The sequence below is a fragment of the Physeter macrocephalus genome, chromosome 8 (genome assembly GCF_002837175.3).
Source record: "Physeter macrocephalus isolate SW-GA chromosome 8, ASM283717v5, whole genome shotgun sequence".
Taxonomy (NCBI): domain Eukaryota; kingdom Metazoa; phylum Chordata; class Mammalia; order Artiodactyla; family Physeteridae; genus Physeter; species Physeter macrocephalus.
In genome coordinates, this window is record NC_041221.1 from 21739691 (window position 1) to 21759679 (window position 19989).

At 40.2% G+C, this 19989-nt stretch overlaps 1 protein-coding gene across 1 annotated transcript in view; it reads left to right on the forward strand.

Moving 5' to 3' along the window:
* ADCY2 (adenylate cyclase 2) overlaps positions 1–19989 on the forward strand; it is a 438072-nt gene that overhangs the window by 31733 nt on the left and 386350 nt on the right. The gene's annotated exons all lie outside the window — the stretch shown is intronic.

Consider the following 19989-nt stretch of genomic DNA (forward strand, 5'->3'; position numbering starts at 1 on the left):
CTTTATCCATTCATCTGTTGATGGGCATTTAGGTTGCTTCCATGTCCTGGCTATTGTAAATAGAGCTGCAATGAACATTGTGGTACATGACTCTTTTTGAATTATGGTTTTCTCAAGGAGATTGCTGGGTCATATGGTAGTTCTATTTTTAGTTTTTTGAGGAACCTTCATACTGTTTTCCATAGTGGCTGTATCAATTTACATTTCCACCAACAGTGCAGGAGGGTAGGGACCATATTCTTGATCCTAAAAGTCTCCCTAAGTTTTAAAAGATTACTTTCGTACAAAGTGCGCTCTCTGGCCATAACGGACTTAAACTTGAAATCAATAACGTAAAGAAGTTTGGAATATCAATCAATATTTTGAAACTAAACAACCCATTTCTAAATAACTCTGAAGACCAAGAAGAAATTACAAGGGGAATTGGAAAGTATGTTGAACTGAATAAAATGAAAACATGATGGATCACAGTTTGCAGGGTGCATCTAAAATGGCACTTAGAAATTTGTAGCATCAAATGTTTATAGTACAAAAGAGGAAAGGGCTCAAATCAACAACGTAAGCTTCCAACTTAAGAAACTAGAAAAAGGAGTACAAATTAGAAGAAAGGAAATAAAGAGGAGCAAAAAACAATAAAATTGTAAACAGAAAAACAATAAAGATAATCAATGAACCCAAAACTGGTCCTTTGAGAAGATCCATAAAATTGGTAAATCTCTAGCCAGACTGATCAGTAATAAGGATAGAAGACAAAATTACCAGTATTAGAAATGTGAGAGGGGCTGTCCCTATAGATCCTACAGACTTTAAAAGGATAAGGAAATATTATGAACAGCTTTATGCCAATAAATTCCACAATCTAGATGAAATGGACAAATTCCTTGGAAAGCAAACTAGCAAAGCTCATTCAAGAAGAAATAGATAACTTGAATTGTCCTATATGTATGAAGTAGTCTGAATACGTTGTTAAATATCTTCCTACAAAGAAAATTCCCGGCCCAAACGCCTCCTCTGGTGAGTTCTACCAAAATTTAAGGAGGACATAATCCCAATACTATTCAAGTTCTGCAAAATAGAAGAAGGAACATATTTCCCAACTTATGTCATTAGGCCAGGATTACTCTGATACCAAAGCCAAAGACGTTACAAGGAAAGAAAACTACAGCTCAATCTCTCTCAAACATAGATGCAAAAATTCTTTAAAAAAATTTAGTAAATTTAATGCAGCAAAACAATGGAATTTATATCAAGAATGCAAAGTTGGTTTAACATTCAAAAATCAATTCATGTGATTTACCACATTAACAGATCAATTCAGTAATTGCAATGCCTGCCATCGTTTTGGTGGATAAAGGGGAGACATTTGACAGAATTCAACGTCTACGCATGATAGCATCTCTCAGCAATCTGGGAATAGAAAGGAACTTCCTCAAACCAATAAAGGGCAATTGAATAAAAAGTATAGCATTGGGACTTCCCTGGTGATGCAGTGGTTAAGAATCCGCCTGCCAATGCAGGGGTCACGGGTTCAAGCCCCGGTCTGGGAAGATCCCACGTGCCATGGAGCAGCTAAGCTTGCGCGCCACAACTGCTGAGCCTGCACTCTAGAGCCCACGAGCCACAACTACTGAAGCCCGCGTGCCTAGACCCCGTGCTCCGCAACAAGAGAAGCCACCACAATAAGAAGCCCCTGCACCGCAACGAAGAGTAGCCCCTGCTCACCGCAGCTAGAGAAAGCCCGCGTGCAGCAATGCAGCCAAAAATAAATAAATAAATTTATGAAAAAATAAAGAAACCAGTGTAGCATCATACTTAATTGGGAAGAACTGAATGATGTTACCTGTGATCTGGATAAGGTAAGGAGAAGAATCAAAAGACATAGAGACTAGAACATAAGAAGTTAGGCTGGCTTTATCTGTCTGTGTGTGCACTGTCCGTTGTATTAAAAATCCTATGGAACCTAAAAAAATGCTGCTAGGACTAGTAAGTGGGTTTAGTGAGGATGCAGTTTACAAGGTTGAGATAAAATAAACTGTATTCCTATATATTAGAATCTTCCAACCATAACTTGAAAAAAAATCACTTAATATAGCATCAAAATGTAAAATACTTAGGAGTATATTTGAATAAACATGTGTAATTCTTCTACACAGAAAACTATAAGACATTGTTGACAGAAATTAATGAAATGAGTAACTGGAGAGATAGACTCTGTTCATGGATCCAAAGACTCAATGTTGTTAAGCTGTCTATTCTCCCCCAATTCGTTCTGTACAGGCAACGCACTCTCAACAAGCTGTTTATAGAGAGTAGCAAGCAGATTCTAAGATATGTATGGACATGCAAAATACCTAGAAGAGCTAAAACAAATTTGAAAAAGCAGAACATAGAGATTTTACTCTACTGGATTTCAGGATTTATTATAAAACTACGTAATCAACCTAGTATAGTATTGGTGTAAAGCTAGACATTTAGGCCAATGGAATACAATAGATTGTCCAGTAATAGTCCCAAATATATATGGTCAATTTAGTTTTGACTGTGTTCCAAGCCAGTTTAATGGGGGAAAGTATAAGCTTTTCAACAATAGCTGCTGAAAAAATTAGTCTTGTGCAAAAAATAAACTTCCGTTCATATATGTGTGTATATATATATGTATATAATATATACAAAAATGAACTCAAAATGGATCATAGATTTAAAAGTTAGTCCTCAAACTATTAAACTTCCAGAAGAAAACATGAGAACCATGAGAAGAGATCTTGGTACCCTTGGCTTAGAAAGCTGTTTCTTAAATAGAATACGCCACAAATTGTCAACTATTAAAGAAAAAGCCCTGATCCATAGGATATGATCAAAATGTAAAAACTCCTCCTACTCAAAGGCACTTTTATGAAAGTGAAAATTCAAGGCACGGACTGGGAACAATAGTTAAAAAATATATATATCTGGCAAAGCACTTGTACTTAGGATGTAGCACTTGTACTTAGGATGTAGCACTGACTCTTACAACTGAATTATACCTCAGTACAGGTGTATAATTAGTGAATGCGGTTTTGTAGTGCACAAAGAATTTTCATACTCCATTCCAAATTACTGATACAATATCCTCAAATGGGAGGTAGGATTCCCATTTTAAACATGAAAACACCCCCCAAAAAACCTGAGATACAAAAAGAGGCTTTGTGACTCTCCAAAAACATGCAGCAGGTGGAAGGCTGGAACCCACTATGTCTTTCTTCCTTCCATTCAGGTGAGCTGACTCACCCACTCTTGGCTGTGTCCCCCTGGCCTTTATAGTGGCTGAAAGAAAGGAGGGGTCGTTAAGGGGAACAAAGATACCGAGATGTTCTAAGAGAATGGCAAGATTTCCATTTTTATCATGTCTAAAAAGGAGATGATTCCTTGAGCAAAGATTCCTTACCTATTCAGTTTTTTTTAAAGATTGGGAAATCAGTTGCTGAGTCGTGTGAAATTCAATCTCTGCTCAGGCTGTTTTTTAAAAGAATTTTTTTTCATTGAACATGGTACACACATAAAATGTGTAAGTCACCAATCTGTATTTTCTTTAATGCTCTTAATATGAAAAAAATACTTTTATTACTGTTTTACCTCCTGCTGCGGGAGGTAACTAAAGAACCAAATATTCTAAGATGTGTAACATAGATGCGTTAGGCTAAAAATTGTGAAGCAAAGAAATAACTTTTTTTGGTAGACAGATGAACCAAAGTTCTTAAAGAAGGGAAATAAATGGGGAGTTATTATAATAAAATAAAAAAATAACTTTATCATATTGGCCCAGATACAGTTAAATACACCAAGGGAAAGGAAGGGAGAACTCAGAAAGAGACCTGTCTTTTATGGCAGAGATGGAATTAAAAATAGCAGGGGTGGGATGGACTATTCAGTAAGTGAAGAAAGGAATACATGAAATAAATGAACAAAAGAAAGAAAGAGATTTTTCTTATGGAAAGAATCACATTCCTACTTTATTCCATATAAAAATACGAATTCTAGCTGGATTAAATCCTAATGAGGAAAGCAAACCATTAAGGTTTTCACAGAAATGTAGCGGGAAATTTCTTTATAACGTCAGTGTAGGGAAGGGTTTCTTAAATAAGGCATGAAGAGAAAACCCTTTCTTTTAATTATGAAAGGAAATTGATGGAGAAATAGAAAAGGAAAGACCCATCCCAGTTATTTTTATTTCTTTGTAGGTACTCAAGAGACAGCCTTACATGTGTGACCAAGGAGGCATGTAGACAAATTGGTTGGGAACTGGATAAATCAATTACAGTACTTTATTCAATAAAATACTAAATAAGACTCAAATGGATACATAGATCTACATGTATCAGTACTGAGAAATATTGGAAGCATAGTGCTGAGTAGAAAAGTTGCAGAATGATGCTGCTTTTATATATAGTTATACTTTGACTACTTACAGATGCAAGTATTCAAAAAATAAAAAAACATGAATGAGAAGAATAATGTACTGATTTCCCCCTCTTGGTTTTTTGTGGGGAAGGCGAGAAGATAATGTGAAGAGGAGACTTTAGCTGTAACTTCCTCTGTGTGTGTGTGTGTGTGTGTGTGTGGTGTTCAATAAACATATACGTATATATGAAAAAATAGGACTGAAGGCTACTATGGCACAATGTTCAGTGTATGAGGTGTGTTTACGGGAGGCTGTCATGTGACTTGTTTTTTTTTAATTTTTTTTTTTTTGGCGGTACGCGAGCCTCTCACCGTCGTGGCCTCTCCCGTCGCGGAGCACAGGCTCCGGACGCGCAGGCGCGGCGGCCACGGCTCACGGGCCCAGCCGCTCCGCGGCACGTGGGATCCTCCCGGACCGGGGCCCGAACCCGCGTCCCCTGCATCGGCAGGCGGACTCCCAACCGCTGCGCCACCGGGGTATCCTTGACTTGTATGTTTAAGAATTCCGGTTTTAGTGTTTCACATTTTAGAGTAAAATTAAAAAGATAAAAAGAACATCCGTTGTACCGAATAGGACTTTGCCTTTGACCTGCATTTGGCATTCTGGACCGTGGGTCCCAGCCCAGCTTTTAGAATCTGACTCCGTTCGTTCTCACCCTGTGAGCCACTGCTGAGGGCGGCTGTCTCTCCTGCTCCTTCCTGTCCCTCAGCCTCTGGGGTGTGATTGTTGTTCACCACGGTGAAAAAAAAATAACCCCCCTTTTTTACCTAAGTGTGTGTTATTACTAGTTTTAATAAAGCATGTTCTATTTTTCTAACTTTAAAAATATTGTTTAGCACTCTACCAATGACAGGGAATGTAACACTGAATGATGGTAAGATATGGTCCCTGGGATCCGTATTTAACAATTAATGAAAATCCAATCAAAATGTCCAAAGAGCATAACCACTTAAAAGAAATAGCTAAATGGTGATATCATCACATTTTCATGGAATAAATACTTGGGGGATTAATGAATGGCCATAATCCTTAAATCCTATAAAGTAATTGTTATTACAATTAAATGTTAATTGTTTTCTTTGGTTTCCAACTATTCCAAAAAAAAAAAAAGAAAAATCCCCAAACTGTTGACAAAATATTTGAGAATGAAGGATTGAGATTAAGGCATCTTTGTCTTTGAACTTTACGTATGTGTGCTGTTGAGTATGGCACGGTTGTATTTTTGACAATTTTTTTCTGTTGACCCATGTTGATAACAATTAACACATTAGCATGGAAGAATCGAACGAAATAATTGTACTAGATTGATTCAAATCCTGCCACTCTCTTCCTTCAGTTACCTTCTGCATGTCTTCTTTTTTTTTTATGATTTGAAACTGTGTGTTTAAGGAAAAACACTAATTTTCCAACAAAATGCTAATACTTTTAAACTATGGCACTTAAAGTTATTCATAGTCATTAGAAAACTTTAGAATTTCTAGAGATATAAAACAAAAACCTGACAGCTTCATTAAATATGCTATGAAAAACATGGACCCAAGTCATCCAATGGACACTTCTTTCTCAAGTTCTGGGGGTCAGTGCATATGGATTTTGGATTTGTGTTTCCTACTACTTTGTAGATGGTACTAGCTTATTTTTAAACATAAACACTGAACAGAACAGAGAAGAGGGGAACATGGAAGAGGTGAGGAACCAGCAGCATTAGCAATCCGTAAAGAAAAAGGAATGAACAATTCTTGTAACACACACGGATTAAATGGGTAGTGGCAGGAGGTTAAGGAATGGTGCTGGGGTCTGACAGAGCCTTACGATAAAGGGAAGAATACATTCTATAAATTATCAGCACAGTATGCAATATATTTTATCAAGCTCTGAATCTGAGATATTTTAAAGTTCTGATTTTTCTTTATCAAAGTTCCATTTAGCAAGATACGTTTTCCCCTCTCAAAAACTAGTTTTCTCATTTACTAAATGCTATAGTCCTTTAGAACTCTGTACAGAGACTTGTTTCATGCAACAAGGGAGGGAGATGCCTCAATATTCTTTAGTGGTTGCTGCTTCTCCCAACACTACCTTTTTCTCTACCTTTGACTATGTTTTTTTTGCATGTCTTCTTTTAAGGTATGTGCGAGGGCTTAACTGCAGACACACTCAGTGTGCTGATCACAAAACCTCAGTCAACATCTAATGCTTTGCATTCTAAGTCAACTTCTTGCTCCATACGTCTTTGAAGAAGATGAAACTCAGCATCTAGATACTTCTTTTTTTATTGGAAATGCAAAGACACCAAGGCGAAGTAGGCGACATATGGATGTCCCGTACTCTTAGGATGTGGGCACAAACGCCAAGAGCTGTCTTAGAAACTGAAAGCAGAAACAGGCCTTTGCAGTTGGGAGGGCATCTTTCTGTTGGCCTCTGGTGCGGCCTCTATCTAAGCCGTCGTCTGGGTATTTGTGAGTGTCACAGGGCGGAGAGAGCACAGAGACTCTAGACCTCACGGGATGGAGGTCCGGGGTCCTACAAAGCTGTGTCCCACATACTGTGATTATAGACAGCCATCTGTTTCAGCCAAGATTTCTTTGGTGTCTGTCCTGTTCAAGGACTGCTTGGGGCCAGGATCTCTTTTGTAGATCCTTTATAGGGTGCTCCTATAAAGCATGCATCCTATAGCTAGCTTCACAGGATGATCTGATTGTGGGGGATTAATCCACATTCACCCAGAATGCCAACTTATGGTTTTATTGCTGTTTAGAGAGTGCTCCTGTCTGCTAACCAAAAATACCTTCTTTCTGGTGTTAGGTTACCTGGGAAACCTATTCAGTTGGGTGTGTGTTGAAGATCAGATCAGAACAAAGTGGGTCGTGAGCTTTCCTTGGGTATTTTATTCACGCTGAGACAGTCTGAGTAGGAGCACGGTTGCACAACGAGGTCACTGTTTTTGGCAGGTGATGTTGGGCAAAAGTCTTGGGCTGTGTTGCATGGAGCTCCTCCAGGATCAGTTTCAACGTCCTGCCAATACTCTCAAATGAACCGACTTGAGGTCTCCTATAGATAGAAAGTGTGGCCCAGGGAAGAGGATGAATATTTTTGGAACATGAGCATTATTTTCCTCCACTTTTGGCTGATGGCTTCTCTTCTGGATTCTGCTTCACTCATCATTTAACCAACATGCTAACGTGGGAACCTGTCCTTTTGCCATCTGACATCATGAGAATCTCCAGCAGGACCTGGAGTCTGTGTCCATCAGGGCATAAGACCAGCCATTTCTAAGCTCTGGAAACACTATTATTGCATATAAGCCGTTACTTAACTAAATAAATACACTTCTCCTTAAGAGTTCAGAAAGATTTCTAATTAATTCCAATTGAAAAAAAGGGGCCCTAGGAGTAGCTAGAGGCTGTGTTGACAGCTGAGAGAACAGCTAAGGTCTCTGTCTCACTTTGGGTATCGGCTGTTGTGCCTGTGTGGTCAGCAGTGGGGCCCCTGGTGGGCCCCAAAGTGCGGCTCTGGCCTCACTGGTAACCCTGAGATGTTTCTACCCAAGAGCAGAGACTCCAGTACTTATCACTGTTAGAAAAGGATACTCTCCTCAGGTTGGCAGGTATTTTTTCCCCCAGCAATAATGAAGTGGCTTAGTAATGATGGATTTCTATAGATAAAGGCCAATGTAAAATTTTAGAAGCCCTTGGAAATCTCAACATTCTTACCTTGGTTTCTGAGCAGAGTCAGCATGGAATAGAAATGCAGATGATCCCCCTTATTTGCAGCATCCAGTTTTGCAAATTTGCTACTTGCTAAAATGTATTTATAACCCCAGAGTCGATGGTTGAGGCCATTTGTGGACATGCTCAGAGCAGCAAACAATCTGAGTTGCCCCATGTGAATGTTTTCAGCTGAGCTGGAACAAGGCATCACTCTGCCTTGTGGTTTCAGCTCACACCGTAAGCAAGCGTCCTTTTCGTGATTTACTTAGTGCCATATATACATACATACATATATACACACAATATTTCCGTGCTTTGTGTTGATGATTTCACTGCTTAAATGGCCTCCAAGCATCTTGCTGAAATTTTGTCTGGTGTCCCTGAACACAAGAAGGTTGTGATGCGCCTTCTGGAGAAAACATGTGTTAGATAAGCCAGAGATGCTGGCTGTGAGTTAAGTGTTAACAAACCAACAATGTATAGAAAATAAGGTGCCTTTAACAAAAACACAATAAAACAAGGTTATGTATTGATTGGTTAAGGAAAATTCTGTGACCAGGGGCCCACAGGAGCCTCGCCCCATATTTAATGGTTCAGTCCTCACTAATTCAGTGTTCATGGTGATGGTATAGCCATAACTACAGAGATTAAGGAGAATGGACCACCTTACCTTGGGAGGGCGAATCACAACATTGTCAGTGTAACAGCCCACGGAGATGGCAATGGAACTACTGGTTTCAAATTTCTGTCCTTCCCATCACCTTTTCCATTTTCATATGTGATGTATTGAAATATCGTGCCTTGGCCTTGATACTTCTGTGAGTTGTATTTTGGCCTCACTCAGTTTCAGCTCATTATTGAAATATTGTGAAGTGATGATAGCTTTAGAAAACCAGAAAAACAGGTTCATGTGAAGGGTTGAGGGGTTCCAGGACTAACATTTGGGAACAAAGGTCCTTCGGTCAGAGTGTCCTTGATGAGTGATCCCTGCTATCGGCGGTGACACCTTCAGCAGCTGGAGTGTTTGGCAGCCGATTTGACCACAGGTACTTGATGGGGTGAGGCTCCAGCCCAGAGCTCTCCTGGGCTCCTGAGAGACAGCCGTGTGAAGGAGCATAAGGGCGGTGTGGTGGGCATGCTCCTGTGATGGGGAGGGCTCTGCATCCAGATCAAACATTGCCACTTCCTCAGCGAGTGTCCTGGGACATCCTTTGGCATCAGGCTGTTAGCTATTTCAGAGCCTCTTTGCCTTTGTGAGGGGCTGTTCCTGTCCTTGAGTGGCATTTAGGCAGGAAAGAGACACTCTAAAGGCAATTATGAAGTGGGACTGTGCCTGATCCTAGGTACCAGCAGTGGAACTGGTGCTGCTTTCCACCCCACAGACAGCTGCAAGGACTCAGGCCAAGAGCATCAGAACAATGTATTAGGACAGGATTTTTAAGAAACGCTGATGTTCCTTAGCAGCCCGTGGCAGGTCCTGCAGGACTGGCTTAGGGGTGCTCAGACATCCCCAGAATCTCCATCAACCCCCTCAAGCCACCATGGCACTTAGTAAAGGGATGCAGTTGCTGTGGAAACCCAGCTTCAAGACTTGTCCTCCAGCCTCCCTTCTGCGGAGGACAGATGGGGTTCCATGGACCCAGGTGTTAATGCACGCTGCAGTGAGGGCTTTGGAGTGGTGGGCAGTAGCCTGAGCCTGCCAATCACATGATAAAGTTACTTTCAGGGTCATTTTGTACAAGTTATGAACTCTTGATCAAGGGAATTAACTTGTCCAGGCCTCGGTTTCTCCATCTGTAAAATCACAATCATATTAGCAGCAGCTCAGAGGGCCATGGGAAAGGGTAGCAAGGATAAATCTTAGCACGGTGCCTGACATATAGTGATAGGCGCTCAGTAAATGCTAGTTAGTGTGATAAGCCTTCCCATACTCTGGGGTATCTTTTAATGACTCTGCATGTGCTGTAGCCCCTTTATTCAACTGGCAAGTAATAGAAATGCTGACACCATATGGGAGTTTGGAGCCCAAGAGAAAGGTTAGTTTCAAAGTAGAGGTGAGAATTTAGTTTCTAAAAAAACTAAAAGTAGAACTACCATATAATCCAGCAAATCCACTCCTGGGTATATATCTGAAAAAAACAAAAACACTAATTTAAAAAGATACTTGCACCCCACTGTTCATAGCAGCATTATTTACAGTTGCTAGTTATGGAAGCAACCTATGTGTCCACCAACAGATGAATGGATAAAGAAGATATGGTACCTATATACAATGGAATACTACTAAACCATAAAAAAGAACAAAAGTTTGCCATTTGTACCAACATGGATGGACGTGGAGGGCATTATGCTAAGTGGAATAAGTCATACAGAGAAAGTAAAATACTGTATGATATCACTTATATGTGGAATCTAAAACCTACAATAAACTAGTGAATATAACAAAAAAGAAGCAGACTCACAGATGTAGAGAACAAACTAGTGGTTACCAGTGGGGAGAGGTGAGGGGCAATATAGGGGTTATATTTTATAGCTATAGAATTATAGTTAAATCTAGGGGTTGGGAGGCATAAACTATTAGGGGTAAGACAGCCTCAAGGATGTATTATACAATACAGGGAATATAGTCAATATTTTGTAGTAACTGTAAATGGACCTTTAATAATTGTATAAAAGTAAAAAATTAAAAACAAAGTAGAGATGAGAGCGTGACTGTGGCAGAACTCAGAGCTGTGCGACAGGACAGGTGAGAGGTAAAAAGAGCATCAGAGAAGGTGACCACATCACAGGAGTGGCCAGAGAAGTGAGAGAAGTCTCAGACCACCATGAGGTTGTAGTGCCCTGCAGGTCACATATGGAGAGGCTGTGGACAGATATCAACAAGTGTAGGGACTGAAACTTTGCTGAACACCCCCCCAGTAACGCAGGATGGTTAAGTTCCTGAGACCCGCTATACAATACGGTGCCTACAGATAACAACACTGTATGATGCACTTCAAAGTGTGTAAAGAGGGTGGGTCTGGGGTTAAGTGTTCTGACCACAAAAGGAGGGGTGCAGGAGGAAACGCTTGGAGGTGAGGAAGATGTGTACTACCTTGATCGTGGTGATGGTTTCACGGGTGTATGCATCTCCCCAAACTCATTAAATTGTATACCTTAAATATGTATATCCAGCAGTGTGCTGGCAAACCAGCTGTCAGGAACTGTTTGTTCATAGTTTCGCCCATTTCGAAATAGAATGTTCTCTATTTTGAGGAGTCCTTTGCTTATTGGGGATATTAGTGATTTGCCTTTGATATAAGTTGCAAATGTTTTCCCCATTTTGTCCTTTGTCTTGAGTTTTCTTGTGATGTTTTGCATGCAAAAGTTTTATTTCAAATTTTGTGTAGTTGGATTAGTCAATCTTTTAGTTTATTCTTCTCAATTTTGAGTCATGTTTAGGAAGTTCCCCCTCAAAACTCCTAGGTTATGAGGGAGTAAGCCTTTTTGAGCTAATCTCTACATTTAGATTACTGATCAATGAATGGGACATCTATCTCCATGAAGGTGAGACATGCTTTATCTTTTTCTGAGTGACTATGCAGTTGGCCCAATGCAATTTATCGAAAGGATGCTGCTGTTTTCCTAGGCTAAATCTCCCTTCATGTGGGTCTCGTTTTCCACTCTCTTCTCTTCCATTAGGCTGTTTGTGTGCCAGGACCACTCTTTTAATTTTGGAGGTTTTATAGTAAGTTTTAATATCTGGTGGATCTTTTATAATTCTGTGTACTTTATAATTCATTTTTCCAGCTCCAGGGGAAAAAAAACCCAACGTGTAGATATGGTTATTGGGATTGCATTAAAATTGTGGCTAAATCTAGAGAGAATTGATGGCTTTGTGATTCAAGAACATGGCATGGTTTCCATTCATCGACGTCTACATTTCTGGTTTTGTTTTTTTCCTCCAGGAGTATATAAAGTTTCTTATATAGGTTTGGCATCTGTGTCATTTCTGTACCTCGGTACTATATGTATATTTTTGTCATTCATTTAAGTATTTTCCCTTATAAATGGGATTATTTTTTCCATTGTGTCTTTTTTTTAGATGTTTGTGTTATAAATGAGATTTATTAACTTTTCTCCATTTAATTTATATCTTAAAATTTGACTAAATTCTTTTCTTTATAAAAGTCTTTAATGCACTTTTGAGTTTTCAGATAGGCAGTTTTATCTACATAGAAAGATTGTTTTATGTCTTTTTCCCCTGGATTCTTATGCCTCTAATTGCTTTCTCGTGTCTCATTGCATTGTCTACCGTATTTACCGTATTTATTAGGGGTGGTGACAGTTGGCATGTGTCGTTTTTCTCACTTTAGTAGAAATATCTCCAGTGTTTCCTCATTAAGTAGGATCCTGGCATTTGGACTAAGATTCTTATGTATATAATCGCATTCAATGTTCAGTAAGCACCTAAGAGTTCCATTTTATTGGGTGCTTTGATCAAGACTGTTGTTGAATTTTGTTAAGTGCCTTTTTGACATCTTTAGAAATGAATTCTATTGATCTTTAATATGATCACTTATATATAAGGATTTTGATTGTTCTCTGTAGTCTCTAGCATTATAAAGTGCCTGCTTTCAAATATTTTTTGCCCTGAATTCCACCATGTCTGATACCAAATTGTAACCCCAGATTGCATTTTACTGCTTTTGTCTGTCTTTCCATATATCCTTTTATTTTTAATATTTCTGGGCTAATTTAAGAGTCTCTTCTTGTTTCTAGAAACAGTTATTGTTTTGTAGCATGAAAATATTTTTTGATAGATAGGTTAGGGCCATTTGCATTTATTGACATATTCCATATTCTTGGTCTCAGCTCTGCCATATGTAATCACACATGTGGACACATCTCCCAGGGAGAGCCTGGAGAGGGAGACGTGTTGGGAGTAGGACCTCCTGGGGCTTCAGATGCTTTTCCAGGGGGGCCTGGGGCTTCCCACAGAAGGGAGGTGGGAGAGCTATACTGAGACTCTGCAGACGTGAAGCTCAGGGGAGACCTCTCAGCCCCGCCGTGGGCACAGACACCCTGCAGAAGCTGCCTGCTCACACCGCCCTGTCTCCCGTAAACCCTGAGTTCTGCCTAGGAATATCTGGAACTGTGGTTTCCACTGAGGCCTCGTGACCCTGAGGTAGGGATGAAGGCTTTCTGATCATTGTTTCCAACAGCTGCAGATCTTACTTTCCATAAGATTGAAACTCTGTCCCACCTCCTCAAAGGCCTTGTCAGGAGAATAAACTAAAGATGCAGAAGAATGCCACCCACAAGGCCAGGATCAGGTGATGGTGTCTGCCCTCTTCCTCCATCAGGGTTACTAGTGCAAGAAGACCATCGGCCCCGTGGCTCCTGGGCTGGACCTTCTCCTGCTGTTACCAGATGTCTCTGCCTGAGTGTCATCCCAGGCCTCTGACAGTCATAGGTCTTGGTGTTGAGCAGATTCATTCATTGATTGTCAGCTTCTCAAGGTCAGAAACTCATGGAAACAAATCCACTAATTCACACTTTCTATCCCCAAACAGCTGAACCTGCTTTCATTTTAAAACGTTGACCCTCAAAATAGGCTGAAAAACAAAACCATCTTTCTTTTTAAACAGAGTACTTCAAATGTGTTTTCAGTGTATTTGATACCTGTTTTAATACTTGGGTAACCAAAAGAGCCCTCTGTCCTAGCTTTCTACATGCGGGACTTGATCAGTATGATGTTATAAAACTAAACAAAACAAGAACAATCAGCAGATGCCAGCTCCACTCTCAGGCTGTGCTGGTGAACACAAATAGCAAAAAAAGCAAATAAAAATAAAATGGGAAATCTTTACTCCCCTGTTGAGATACATAATAACTGACTACAGAAACTGTGAGGAATAGGTAACTGACTTTCCACTTTGAAAATAGCCAACTTGATGTAGAAGATTTAGTTCTCAATTCCTGATAAAGAAAACAATTTTCAGATATTTCAGAATTGCGGTATGAATTTCCCCTCGAGTCCTACTTTGCTGCCTTGTCCCTGAAGGTTTTCATTTACCATTTCCGGACATTGGCCAATGTTTCTGTTCTTACACAATCCAGCAGAAGACTTAGAAAGGAGAGGGACTGGGTCATGCTACCTTGTAAAATAACGTTTTGTTACAAAAATGTTATAAAATAAAAAAATATGTATAATAAAAGGTCATTCACATGCAAAGAACATGAAATCCACAGATAAATTCAACTCTCAGAGCTGACACTGCCCATTTTAGAAGGTCTTATGGGTTGTTTTCCTCTGCATTGACATGTCCTTGATGTACATATTCTATCTTCAGTTTACTAGCTTGCCTTTTCCACAGGTGTTTAAACTTCCTCATAGGCATTCCTTTAATTTCCGGCACAATTTACCTAAACTCTTCTGTCAGATATTTAGCTTATTCGAAATGTTCTCATCATTGTAATCGAACTGTGACAAGCTCCCCTGACCCATAGAGCATTTTTTGTGTTTTTATAGTCATTCCTTAGTATAGACTACAAAAAGTGAAATTCCTGGTCCCAAAGAGTATCTGTAAGGTTCCAGAGAATACTTCCAAACAGCTTTGCAAGGAAGTTTTAACATTTTATACCCCACCTGTGAAAGAGGGTTTCATTCTTTTTTTTTTTTTTTTTTTTTTTTTTTTTTTTTTATTTTTGTGGTGGACGCGCAGGCCCAGCGGCCATGGCCCACGGGCCCAGCCGCTCCGCGGCATGTGGGATCCTCCCAGACCGGGGCGCGAACCCGGTTCCCCTGCATCGGCAGGTGGATGCGCAACCACTGCGCCACCAGGGAAGCCCCCATTCTTTTTTTTTAACCATGAGGCATTTCATCACGCTCGCCATCTCTCCTAGGCTCTGCTTGTGTGATGATAATGTAATGAATATTCATTTGAGAGTAATACAGAACATGATTGGTTGTTACAGGTATGTTTACATTGTTGTCAGGTTGATATTCTGCCCCTGAAGAGAGGCTAAACTTACTCTGCGGTGTGCAAGAGATGGATTCAGATCTAAATGTCTGTCTGAAATGAGAGAACCATGATTATATGTTGTCCCACTAAAGTTTGTATCGCAGCTGATGAAAAGGTTCTTAAAACTGTGGATATTTTTGTGAAAAGTCTCCAGTAAATGTGATGATAGCACTCACTACATAGGACTGAAATAATAAAAATACCTATTCAATTAAAAATATAGTCACAAATTTATATTATACATATGTTTTATAAATGACTATATGTTATCTGTGATATTATATGCAATGTGTTATATATAGAACTTATAAAATATATTTATGTAGTATATATTTTGTATAACATATAATATTTAAAACAATATTATTTATAATGTTTATAATAAAATTGTAATTATATACTAGTATATAATTATAGAATGTAATAATAATATGTAAATATCACACTTATATAATATATATTACATAAGTGATTAGGTAGTAGAAACAAAATTTAGGATAAATAACAATTCTGTCTGCTGTTCCCATCTTGAACAAATGAGGGCTTGAGGTAAAATACTTTATAGTTTCTCTGAGAGGGAGAGGAATCCCATTGTACAAACATAGCATTGGCTCTGAACTCATTCTTTAGATACGTTTATAGTGTGTACAATAATGAAGTTTATACTTGCCTTAAATAAAGCAGATGTAGTATAGATATACAATGGAATACTACTCAGCCATAAAAAGAATGAAATTTTGCCATTTACAGCAACATGGATGGATTTGGAAGGCATCATGCTAAGTGAAATAAGTCAGATAGAGGAAGATAAATGTTGTGTGATATCGCTTATATGTGAAGTCTAAAAAATACAACAAACTAGTGAATATAACATGAAAGAAGCAGACACACAGCTATAGGGAACAAACTGGAGGTTCCCAGTAGGGAGGGGGAGGGGCAGCATAGGGGTTGGGGAGCAGGGGGTACAAACTACTGGGTGTAAGACAGACTCGGGGATGTATTGTGCAACATGGAGAATCGAGCCAATATTTTGTAATAACTGTAAGTGGAAAGTAACCCTTAAAAACTGTATAAAAAGAAAAGAAAATTTTTAAATGGAAAAAAAGAGAAATGCAAAAAAAAAAAAAAAAAAACCCTTCCCTGAAATTGGAGTATTAATCATTAGTCTGAAATGAAAACAGAGCTCAAAAACGTTTATTTTTAAGTAAGTCCGTTTTCTAAATTATAAATTGTGTTATCGATGGAACAAAATTAATTTTCCTTGAAGAATTGTGATGTCTTTAGGAATTCAGTGTACACTAATGATCTTTAAAATGCAGAGTTTAAAGGAGACTGGATGGAGATAGTTTTATGTGCCCGAAGAAAAAGTCAGGAATTTCTGCCAATAAAGCTCAGAGCTTCAGAGAATGCACACACATTCGACTTAACTGAAGTAAGACATCCGAAATGAAAGTGTGTACACTCCATAAACCATGCACGGCACCGGCATCCTGAATAATGTCTGAAATATGATTGTGATCACGCTCAGAGAAATAAATCCTCTGCTTGCTGTGATTTTCAGATTTTCAATATTAATAGTATATAAAACACTGTTTCTTCCTGCTGTAATTTTAAATGTGACTCATCGTCTACACTATAAAAGGAAAAACCCTTAGTTTGAAGTGTAGCCATAAGTGGTTGCGTTGGGTGTAATTCATGAAGTATTGGTGACCCTAGGTGATCTTTGTCCAGCAGGTCTGAACAGTAAGTATAATTCCTTTTTCTTTATGTTGGAATCTGATTGGACTCCCTAGTTTAGTTGGATTTTTAAAGAGATATTTTTATTCTGTTAATTTAGTAAGATGTGTATTCTGTAAGGGAATCTTTTATTTGCAGTATACTTGGTCATGTTGAGGAAGGATCTCAGTGTGTGGTACCCATGCCAATAACATTATCGAAAGCTGGGAACCAGCTGGAAAGGCAGATTCTCAGGCCCCAGCCCAGAACAACTGAGTCAGGAATCCTAAGTGTGGCCCCAGCGGTCTGTGTTTAACAGTCTCTCCAGGTGATTCCATTGCTGCTATGGATGTTGTTTTTAAGGCCTTCCTTTTTTTTTTTTTTTTTTGGTGGTACGCGGGCCTCCCTCCGTTGCGGCCTCTCCCGTTGCGGGGCGCAGGCTCCGGACGCGCAGGCCCAGCGGCCACGGCTCACGGGCCCAGCCGCTCCGCGGCACGTGGGATCCTCCCGGACCGGGGCGCGAACCCGGCTCCCCTGCATCGGCAGGCGGACGCGCAACCACTGCGCCCCCAGGGAAGCCCTGGATGTTGGTTTTTTTTTTCAAAGATATTCCCACCTGAATCTCACCTTCCTTATCTTCTGCACTGATGCTTCAGGATGTTAAGAAATAGACTATGCTTGAGGTTTTGGATGAAGTCCCCACATATCAGTAAGCTTTGGTAGACAAACCACCCAGAATTGAGTGGCTTGGAACAGCCCTATGGGCTCAGCTGGTCAGTTCTTCTGGTCTTGGCCGGGCACCCTTGTGTGTCTGTGGTCAGCTGCGGGTCCGCTGGGGGCTGGCTGGTTTGGGATGCCCTCAGCTATTGGGCCCTGTCTGTCCGCTTCATGCTCATCCTTCCTCCACAGGCTGCTCCAGGTGCATTCACAGGATTCCTAGAAAAAAGGCAGGAGCAAAAGACCTCAGAATCAGCCCAGCTCCCCTTCTGCATTTCCTCTTGACCAACTCAAGACTCAAGGCTAGCCCAGCTTCATGGGGTCGGGGGAAGGACTCCACCCCTTCACGGGAGGGGATGTAAAATCAAACCCCCAAGGAGAGATGGTACAGGGAGAAGCTAACCATCTGCAAATGGTCTACCCCCAGCCCCGGGGCACAAGATCCAGAAGGGCCACTTCTTGGCTAAGGAATTCCGTCCCTCCTTTCTGTAGTTCATTCATATGAGAAGCTTCCTAGTTTTTCTCTGAAGCTGGGAAGTACGGCACAACTGATAAAAGAGAACACAGTTTGTTCATGGTCTCTGAGTCATCCCCGTACCAGCGAGAAGACCATGTTTGCAAAAGTCAAATGAGCCTGAACATTGGACTCATAAAAACATATAAAACAAGCCAAGTAGAAACAAGTAAAAATATCTTATTCCAAAAGTTGCATCCTCACTTTCAGGCCTGGATTTCCTTTGCGGTGTCTAGGATGTGCTCTTCTATGTGAGGACCTGAATGAAGGCTCTGGTTTTCACACACGGCTGGTTGTGTCCTCAGGGGTGCTAGTGTGACAGTAACTGTAGTATGGATAGACTTCATTACTATAGAGTACTCTGGTACTGTTTTGCTGCTGCTTACGTTATTAGAGTGTTTGTGATAAGTCAGAGAAGAAAAAGAGCAGGAAAAAAGGAGTATGTTCCTGATGAATGAGCTTTGGGACAAAAAATAATATGGTCCTTAATCTCATTTATAATAAGCATAGTGGTTTTGAATAGCTCATGTTAGACTTTAAATTATTAATGGTGGTAATAAACTGTTGCGTCCAGTAATATTATGTAAAGAGGAGGAAATACTTGCATTTTCAGATAATTTGCTAATGTGGAAGAGTTGAATCAGATGCATTCACCTAACACATCTCTATTTTTAGAGATACCCTTTTGGTTTTTTTTCCCACATGTTTAGAAAAAATAAGACATGTACTCCGTGACATTCAGTCTTCTCGGGGCTTTCGCTCTCTGGATCACAAGGTCTTATTTTCCAGCCAGCGTGTGTTAAAAGACTTTTCTGTCTCAAATTCTTGCTCTCTAAAGAAATACAGGGAAAATTCTTGATACTCCCTGAAGAGTATAAATAATTCCATTATAAAACAATCATAAAACAGTCACAGAAGGCTAGATGATACGGCAAAAAACTTTTACCTAAGGCTTGCTGGTACCCAAAGCAAAGGAAGTATAGGTCACTTGGGAAAGGGTTTGGTGGGGCTGACTTTGAGGTAGCCTGAAAGCAAGTGTTCAGATTGGAGAAATTAGACTTAATGCCAGAACTGCTGATGGAAGGCAGGGCCACGGTGAAGCTGGTGTGGCTGGAGATGGACAGTCACTCCAGAGGCCGACCAAAATGGCTCTGAGCCATGTGTCAGTCAGCCATGGCCACAATGATGCTGAAAAACAAATCACCCCAAACGCAATGGCTTAAATCATAAAGAATATGTTTCTGATGGAACTAGAGATGATCATACTAAGGGGATTAAGTCAGAAAGAGAAAAACAAATATTATATGCTATCACTTATATGTGGAATCTAAAATATGACACCGATGAACTTATCTATGAAACAGAAACAGACTCACAGACATAGAGAACAGACTTGTGGTTGTCAAGGTTGGGGGGAGGGGAGGGATGGAGTGGGAGTTTGGGGTTTAAAAAAAAACCGAATATGTTTCTCACTGAACCCTGGGGGTTGGCTAGTGTTGACTTACCTCGGCCGTCCCTAACTCCAGGCTGCAAGTGGGTTGAGAGCTGCCTCATATTTGTCTGCATTCTTCATGCAGCAGGAGCTGCTGGAGACATTTTCTTGTGCTGGACGGTCCGATCCCAAGGGCCAAGCCGAATGAGCAAGCACACTTAGCGCCACTGCTCCCATCACGTTCTTTTACAGTTCATTGGGCCAAGTCCAGCAGCAGCGAGGCGGGAAGTGTCTTCTGCCCGCAGGGGCAATGGAGCGCAGTGAACATTTGCTGAGCCCTAGTCCAAGCTCTTCCAAGTAAGGCAGGAAAAGTGGCCTTGTATGAGGCTGATGTTTATTTTCGTAGATGTATATATGGTAAAGCAAAATATTATTTCTCATTCCAGTTGTTCACTTTA